This window comes from Plecotus auritus (genome assembly GCF_963455305.1).
Source record: "Plecotus auritus genome assembly, chromosome: 9".
NCBI classification, from domain to species: Eukaryota; Metazoa; Chordata; class Mammalia; order Chiroptera; family Vespertilionidae; genus Plecotus; species Plecotus auritus.
The window spans coordinates 132,406,512-132,415,568 of NC_137783.1; positions in this window are offsets into that span (position 1 = coordinate 132,406,512).

Sequence of the window (9,057 nt, forward strand, 5' to 3'; positions counted from 1 at the left end):
GAGGCTATTGTGATGTACCTCTTCACGTGTGCTGGAAGTGATGGTAGCCCTCCCCAGGGTTGAGAAAGGCAGCAGTTCTGTTGTTCAAAATATTTAAAGTGAGTGATTAATCACGAGCTGTGTCATAGGCATGTGAAGTGATGGAAGATGGAAAAACTGAGAAACCAAGTGGCTTTGTGGAGGCGGTGTAATCAACCCCTGATTAATTGTGCTAATGGAAAGAAGTGTTGTGGATAACACAAACATCAGTAAATGCCAAATGAAAACTAGCCTGAGTTTGTCCCAAAATGTATAAATTTAAATTTTAAGAGGAAATTTTCCTCCCGTGGAACTGTTATCCATGCGGGTAGGTCTGTAATTTAACCCAAACAGTATCTTTGAAAGAATAATGCCTTGCAGTGTTAAAGGAGTTGCAATAACAACATCTGACAAAGGGAATGCATTCCAGATACATCACTTGTAGAGTAAGCTTAGTTCTCTATGTACTGCCCCAATGCCTATCCACTAGACTTAAGATGGACTGAAAACTGCAAAGGCGAAAGCTTACTTGTTCAAAAATAAAAGTTCTGCCAGGGTTTCCCAGATGGATCTGATAAAACAGATTAAAGTAATCCAGGTTTATTAAAGATTTTCTTTTACAGGTATACAAACAGGGCTGCTTCACAAAGACACTCAATAAAACAGGGAGAAGAGCCCACGCTTCATGAGCTATTTCCATCTAGCCTTGCAGCATGGGTGTTTATTCAAGCTTTCAAAACATAAAATTCGGTGGGCATTCTGTTTCAGACAGAAGGCTAAATACTACTGAGAATGGACTATGGAAAAAGCATACCTGGTTACTGCCCTGATGGAATAAAGCACCCAGCAACTCTTAGCACACAATAAATGCACAAGAAATAGAACTGGTTTTTCCTTTCAAATGTTCATTGATTCTGAAATCTCTGTGGGCTGAGAAGCCAGTTGCTAAAATATCAATTTAGATTTTTAAAGAAGGGTTAAGGTAGAGCATAAGTATTTAGGGCAACATCCTATCTCATAAAGAGAGGATATGCAAATTGACCATCACGCCATCACAAAGATGACGGCGCCCAGTCCCCTCAGCCCCACCGGAGTCCCCCAGTCCTTTCAGCCCCGCTGGGGAGGTGGCAGACGTGCAGTGCAGCTGGACCCGCCCTCAGCCCCCCAGCCACCCAGGGCCAGCCCGAGGTGCAGGCAAGCTTTGGAAGGTGGCTGCCCAGCCGATTCCCAAGGCGCAGGCAAGCCTTGGATGGCAGCTGCCCAGACGCCTAGGGCCGGCCTGAGGTGCAGGCAAGCCTCAGATGGTGGCTGCCCACCTGCCCAGGGCCGCCCAAGGCTCAGGTAACCAGGGCTGGCCAAGGCTTGTGCTGCCAGCAGTGGCAGCAGCAGAGGTGTGATGGGGCATCGCCTTCCCCTGATCGCCAGGTCGCCTCCCACCCTTAAGGGCTCCCAGACTGTGAGAGGGGGCAGGCCGGGCTGAGGGCCCCGCCCAGTGCATGAAAATTCTAGTGCTAGTTATAATGTCCTCTATAATGGAAAGTACAAATAAGAAAAGAAATCAGACCTGGTATAAAATCCATGTGGAATGATAGGACTTAAGGAGTTTGAAGATGTCAATATTTAAGAACATTTAAGAAGTGAACTGAAAGGGCATCAGATTCCCAAGGAGATTGTTCTAAGTTTAGAGCCAACATAGATGAGTCCAAAAAATTTTGGGACAATGTCAAATAAAAAAAGATACAAAATTAAAAATGATTCATAATACACCAAGTGGACTTTGGGAGTTGGGGAAGGAGGCTGGAAAATGCCTAGTCAATAAATCAGAGATTGTTCTTAAATATTTTACTGGATCCCTAATTATTCACATTTATTGGTTTTTATCACTGTAGAAATAAGAAGCACAAGAATTTTAATAACCTACACACAAACATCCATGCCTCTAGAATTTCATCTTGAGGATTTTGTTATTTCTTGTATGGGACCACTGAATTTCCCAGATTCCCACACCCTGTCATTCTGAGCATACAAATCAGTTATATTCTAAATGTCTAGTACCCAGTTAAAATAAACACATATAGTTGGTATGCTTATGCGTGAAGAAACATAGGTGAGAATAAGCAAATGATTCCTTTTTAAACTGGGGACATTTTGAACATTTGTTTTTCAATTACAGTTGACATACAATATTATTAGTTTCAGGTGTGCAAAACAGTGAGTAGATATTTATTTATCTTACAAAGTGATCACCCTGATAAGTGTAGTACCCATCTGACACCATACATAGTCTAATTTCTGTCCAACCATTTTACCAACAGTGGTCTTATTTAGGTCAATCATAGACTCCTGGTTTTTAAATCCAATGGTCAACTTTCAGCAACATTTTCACAGGAACTCTTTGCTGTACACAATCCTGTAGATCATTCCCTCCTCCCTTCTTAAAGTTCCTATTTCCTTGTTCTCCTATGGCACTCTACTCTCTGGGTTCTCTTGTCTCTGTCAATCACTTCTGTGTCTTCTATGTACTATCTCCCAAGGTGCTCTCCTCCACTCAGTACTCATACTTTCCCTAATAGACCACTTAATATCTTTCATTGACAACTTAATGACCAATGAAGCAAATTCTTTAGCAAAGGTTAGATTTTTTTTTTTAACCCATGCCCATTAACTTGCAGCTGAACACTGTCTTGTAGTCATTCCACAGGCTTCATTCTCAACCTGCCCCAAATCAAATTCATCATCTCCATTGCAAAAGTACTCCAGGTCTGTATTCTCTACTTGTATCCACCTGTGATTGAAAGCTAAGAATCATTCTTGACTCCCTCCTCTCCCTCACATTTCACTTCTAGGTGCAGTAGTGTAAATAGCATGGTGATTCAGAGATTAGTACTAAACAGGTCCTTGCTCCTGATTCATTAACTATATTGGCCAAAGTTACTGGATAGAAATTTCATATAGTTCAACCTAGTACTTCAGTCTTTTTAAGCTTATTTCCCCCCTATCTATAAATGGTACATATTACACAGAGATTTGTTTTAAAGATTAAATAAGGTAATGCATGCAAAGCTCTCAGCTTCTTGCTTAATACATAATAAATGTTCAATAAGTGTAGATACCTTTATCACGTTCATCAGGTCCTTACTATTTACCTCCAAAATACATCATGAATTTATTTCCACTACCTTATCACTGTTTACTCCACTTATTTGTTCTCTTAGCAAATTTTTATTGAATGACCACTTATCCCAGGTACTACAATAGACCTTCAGAACTCATGATGGACAGAATAGGCATAGCCCCTGCTCAAGTGTACTTTCAGAATGGAGGGGAAGACAGACTGTTACACAGTAATTAAATGGAAGTGATTAAAAGTCATGACCGCAGGGTTTCCTCTGGTTAGTGAGAGAATACATTTTCCAAGACTCATCCCCTTCCCCTAGGGTACTGGGTGAGGAAACAACATACCATAAGACCAGAGATGAGAGAAGTATTGAAAAAACTCCTGCCAGAGTGATCTAAACCACAAATCTGACTATATCAGTCACTGTGCCATTCTGACTCTTCATTGAGTAAGGGTAAGTTAAACTCCTTAAAATGACAGATCTCCCACCTCATCTTTTAGCTCTCTCTCTCTCTTTCTCTCTCGCTTTCTCTCTCTCTCATATTTTATGTTTCAATAATACTGACCAATTTGTATTTCTCTATACATGCTATTTTTAAAAATGTTTCTATGTCTTCGCTCCTCTTGCCCCTGAAACTTCCTTCACCCTCTCTCTGCCTTAGTAATTCTAGATTAGCTGGGATCATTGTGGCTGCAAAAAAAAATAAAGCAAACTCAAACTAGCTTAAGAAAAGAGAAATTTAATATAAGGATAATGGGCTGCCTCATGAAACAGAAGGGCAAGGAAGTCACTGCACATCTCTTGTAGGTAACATTAAACCAGAGGCTTGAATGCTGGGAGAATGGGCTCTCTCCACAGCTTGTCTCTGCTTCTTCCTGTATATGTCAATGTCATTTAAGACTATTGTTATTATTGTTTCCACCTACCAAAGACCAGAAAACAAAGCAATTGACAGTCTCAAGTTTTACTGGGTCCCATATTGAAAATAACCTAGGGAGGCTGCAGCAATCTTGGGAAAGAACTAAGTTGGAGGTATTATGCTACCTGTTATCAAATATACTACAAGGCTATAGTAATCAAAACAGCATGGTACTGGCATAAAAACAGACACATGGACCAATGGAATAGAATAGAGAGCCTAAAATAAACCCACACCTTTATAGTCAATTAACATATGACAAAGGAAGCAAGAATATATAATGGGGTAAAGACTGTCTATTCAATAAATAGTGTAGGGAAAATGGGACAGATACATGTAGAAAAAATGAAACTAGCCAATCTTCCTACACCATATACAAGAAAAAACTCAAAATGGATTAAAGATATAAATGTAAGACCCCAAACCATAAATCTCCTAGAAGAAAACATAGGCAGTAAACTCTCTGACATAGCTCTTAGTAATATTTTTTCTGATATATCTCTTCAGGCAAGGGAAACAAATAGGACTATATCAAACTAAAGAGTTTTTGTGCTGCAAAGAAAACCATTAACAAAACAAAAAGATAACTTACCTATTGAGAGAAGATATTCACCAATGATATATCCAGTAAGAGATTAATATCCAAAATTCATGAAGAATTCATACAACTTAACGCCAAAACAAGCAAACAATCCAATTTAAAAAATAAGCAGAGAACCTGAATAGACACTTCTCAAAAGAGTATGTACAGATGGCCAATAAACATATGAAAAGATGCTCAATGTCACTAATTATCAGACAAATGCAAATTTTAAAAAACCACAATGAGATATCATCTCACACCTTTCAGATATCAAGTGCTGGTGAGAATGTGGAAACCCTCCTGCATTGTTGGTGGCATTGCAAATTGGTGTGGCCACTATAGAAAACAGTATGGAGGGTCCTCAAAAAATTAAAACTAGAACTACCTTATGAATCAGCAATTCCACTTCTGGGTATTTATCTGAAGCAATCCAAACACTAATTTGAAAAGATATAGGCACTCTTATGTTGAATGTAGCATTATTTACAATGGCCAAGATATGGAAGCAACCTCAGTGCCCATCAATAGACGATTAGATAAAGGTGTGATACATATATACAATGGAATATTACATGGCCATAAACAAGAATGAAATCTTAGCATGTGCAACAACATGGATGCACCTAGAGGATATTATGCTAAGTGAAATAAGTCAGACAGAGAAAGACAAATATCATATGATTTCACATATGTGTGGGATATAAAAAAGAAAATAAACAAATAAAACAAAAGCAGACTCATAGATGCAGAGAACAAACTGATGGTTGCCAGATGGAAGGGGGTTCGGGCGACTGGGTGAAAAGATGAAGGGCTTAAGAATTACAAATTGGTAGTTACAAAATAGACACAGAGATGTAAAACACAGCATAGAAAATATAGTCAATAATATTATAATTACAATGTATGACACTATGTGGGTACTAGAATTACTGAGATCACTTTGTAAATTATGTAAATGTCTAGCCACTATGCTGCACATCTGAAACTAATATAAAATAATGCTGAATGCCAACTGTAATTGCAAAAGAAAAAAATGATAATGCAGTTACTAAAAGAAACTACTAGGGAGAAACACTGCTCTAGCATATTTCAGGTGTCTAATCATGGACAAAAATTTGGGGCAAGTACACTGAATGGCTGCTCTTGCCATAATCATGTAGATGGGGGACAGAAGCCCCAAGAAAAGCTGAGGAAAGAGGTCAGGGAGATTAAGAAATATATGGAGTAGAATACATTCCTACTCAACCTTTATGACTTAGCTCAGGTGGCCCTCCTCCAGGAAGCACTCCAGGTTTCCCTTACTGGGTTGGATGTCTGTGTTCTTTGCATTACTACCCCAGGGCTATGAAAAAAAACACACCACCTCCTGTGTTTTCCTTTACACTATATAATCCTTTACTTCTGACACCGGATGTGTTGGTTTTCCACACACCAAATAGTTCTGACACCAATTGGGTGTCCTACTATATTAACTGAATTCTGACAATACCTGGAGATAGCCTCAGATCCTAAAGGCTAGGGGTTCTGTCCTACAAGAACGCCCCTTCTGCACTTCAGACTTTAATCATAAATAAGTCCAGGTTGTTACATATGCTTCTGAAAATTGTCAGTTTCCATGGAAAATTGTCAGTTTCCATGACATTTAGACCACTTTACAACGGACATTCCCTTTTTTAATGCATTTTTTATTGTTGATATTATTACAGATATGTCCCATTCCCCCACTCCCCACCTTTCTGACATACCCTTTTGCTTAGACCATATTTCACTTGCTAAGACCACATTCCACTTGCTAAGATCATCTTTCCCCTCAGGACCGCCCAGAGAATTCTCCACCCAGAAAAAGTCTGCCTAGAGTCCTTTAAATCTCAAACTCCCTGTCCCTAGGTGAGAACCATTTGGGGGCTCAGTCCATCTTATTTTCCAGATGACCTAATACATTTATAATCCCTTACCACTTGGGCCTCCTGCGTTCCTCCTTTGGTGACCCTAACACACTGGACAAGGTATGTGGGAAGAGGCGCAGAGCCTTCCATGCCCTCTCTAGGGTACAGCACTCTCCCAGAACCTTACATGTGTTCACTTACCTGAGGGGCTCTCTGAACCCCATCCTTTTGGATTTTATCAGGCTTCATTAAGTAAGCATGATTGATTAAGTCATCAGGCATTAGTGAATGAACTCAATCTCTTGCCCCCTTCCCCTCTCAGAGGTGGGGTGGGGCCTAAAGTTCCAACCCTCTAATCACATGGTTGGTTCCCCTGGCAACCATCATTTGGGGCATTTTAATAGTCTCCTCACTAACAAACTCAGGTATTGTTGTAAAGGTCTTTTTATGAATAACAAAGACACCTTTATCATTCTTATCTCTTAGGAAATTGCAAGGATTTTAGAAGTTCTCTGTCAGGAAAGGTGACCAAAAACAACTATACTAGTAAATATTTTTATTGTAGATCACAATACCCTTCAATATATATGTATATACCTCCTTCATATATATACGGCATATAGTAAGCTCTCAATAACTGGTAGCTATAATTATTCTTGCTACTATTTATGGACATCCCATTATATCTGGGAACACTGGAATAATCAGCTCACACTTCCTGACATGCTATATTTTAATCTTGAACGGTGGATAGTAAACTGAGAAGTGGAGTTATTTGATCCTGTAGTTCCTGACTTCCTTCCCACCACTTTGTATCCTCATTTCTTGCAATAGCATTCAAGAGTCAACTGATCTAAAGAAATGTGATATAGAGAATTTAACTACTGACTGGGAAGTAAGACAGATTGAAACTGCATTTTTGGCTTTTGGTTTTTCTCATTTGAAGCAAAGATTTCAGACTATTGTGGGGGTGGCATGGGGAAGGAAATACAGATCCGTTCAGCTGCTACTCAAAATACTAGCCATATAACCAGGAGAGAATTTGGCTCAAATTAAAACCCCAGGGCTTTTTTTTGCCATCATAATAATTATTATATCAATTAAGATTCATTTGGGTGTCCACAGTGTGTTTGGCACTATATCAAGAAAGGAAGGTGATGATTACAGGAATGGTTTTAACCATTTTGCTCATGTCTGAAAATGATCCAAATGGTATAAAGAAACAGCAGAAATAAATCATTAAATTTTTGTAATTCAACAGCACTTAGAATAACAAAATATTAGAATTAGGAAAGTATCCAGAATTCTGTTGCATAGCGTCAGAGGTTGATTAAACTCAGAATGGTAATGTTACACAACCAATATAAAAGTAATATTCCTAAAGTTTGCACAACCAGTAAGAAATAAGGAAAGCCAAGACTCGTAGCCAGGCCTTCTAATTCAAAAATGCAGTGTTTACATATATCTCGTTTCTTTCTAATTACTCTCTAGGAAAATTAGGAGTCAAGCCATTAGTATCTACAGGTTTTGTCTTTTCTATATTAGCCATTATTAGCAATAGGAAGAGAAGATACTGATGACTTTGATGGGGATGCTCTGAATTGAGGGGGGAGCTTCTTTATATGGACAAAATGAACAATTCTAAATATTCTGGGGATTCCATGAGAGAACCCTTATTTGGGATATTAAGCAAAGCTTTGAAGAGCAATTCTGCCAAGAAGCCAGCAGAGGGAGACATACAAGGTTAACCATTCCAACTACTCAACTAACAGTCCTAGGCTGTGGGAATGCTATAGTAAGCCAAACCAACATGGCATCTTCTTCCATAACTCTTACCATCCAGTGACTTCCTTGACAAAATTCTAAACTCCGTTATCCCTTCTGATACACCTAATTGACAATTCCTCTATCTTGAATTAATGCAGTTATTTGTCCCTCACAAGGACACCTTCACACTAGAAGAGGAGTTGAAATTTTCACATCATAGATTTATGTCTCTACATCTTCATACTCTCTAACTTCATAAAGACTCTAAATGTTGCTTTTATATGCCCTTATAGTTATCTCTTTATTCCCCTAGCCTCTAAATGAAATTGAGTATTTCATTTACTTACAAATGCAGACAACGAATTATAGTATTGCTAGCAGTGCCTATTAGCACTGCTGTAGTATTAATAACTGTGTCTCCAATATCATATAGAATCACCAATAGAAATCACAGATTGTTGTGTATCAAATTATAGTTGTTACAGATAACTCAAAATACCATTTATACTCATCACTACTTTGAAAGTATGGTCGTTATTAGATTTGGTACTAGACTATGCCATTTTATGCATTTTTAAAACGTATCTGCAAATTGTTTTATACTTCTCCCATCAAGAGGTGGAAACTATGTTCCCTCTCCTTGAATCTGGGCCAAGTCAGTGACTCACATATAACCAACAGAACAGGTGGAAGTGACAATTCATGACTCCAGGGGATGGGTCATAAAAGATGAAGCAGCTTTCACTTTGCTTGCTGGAGCATAAG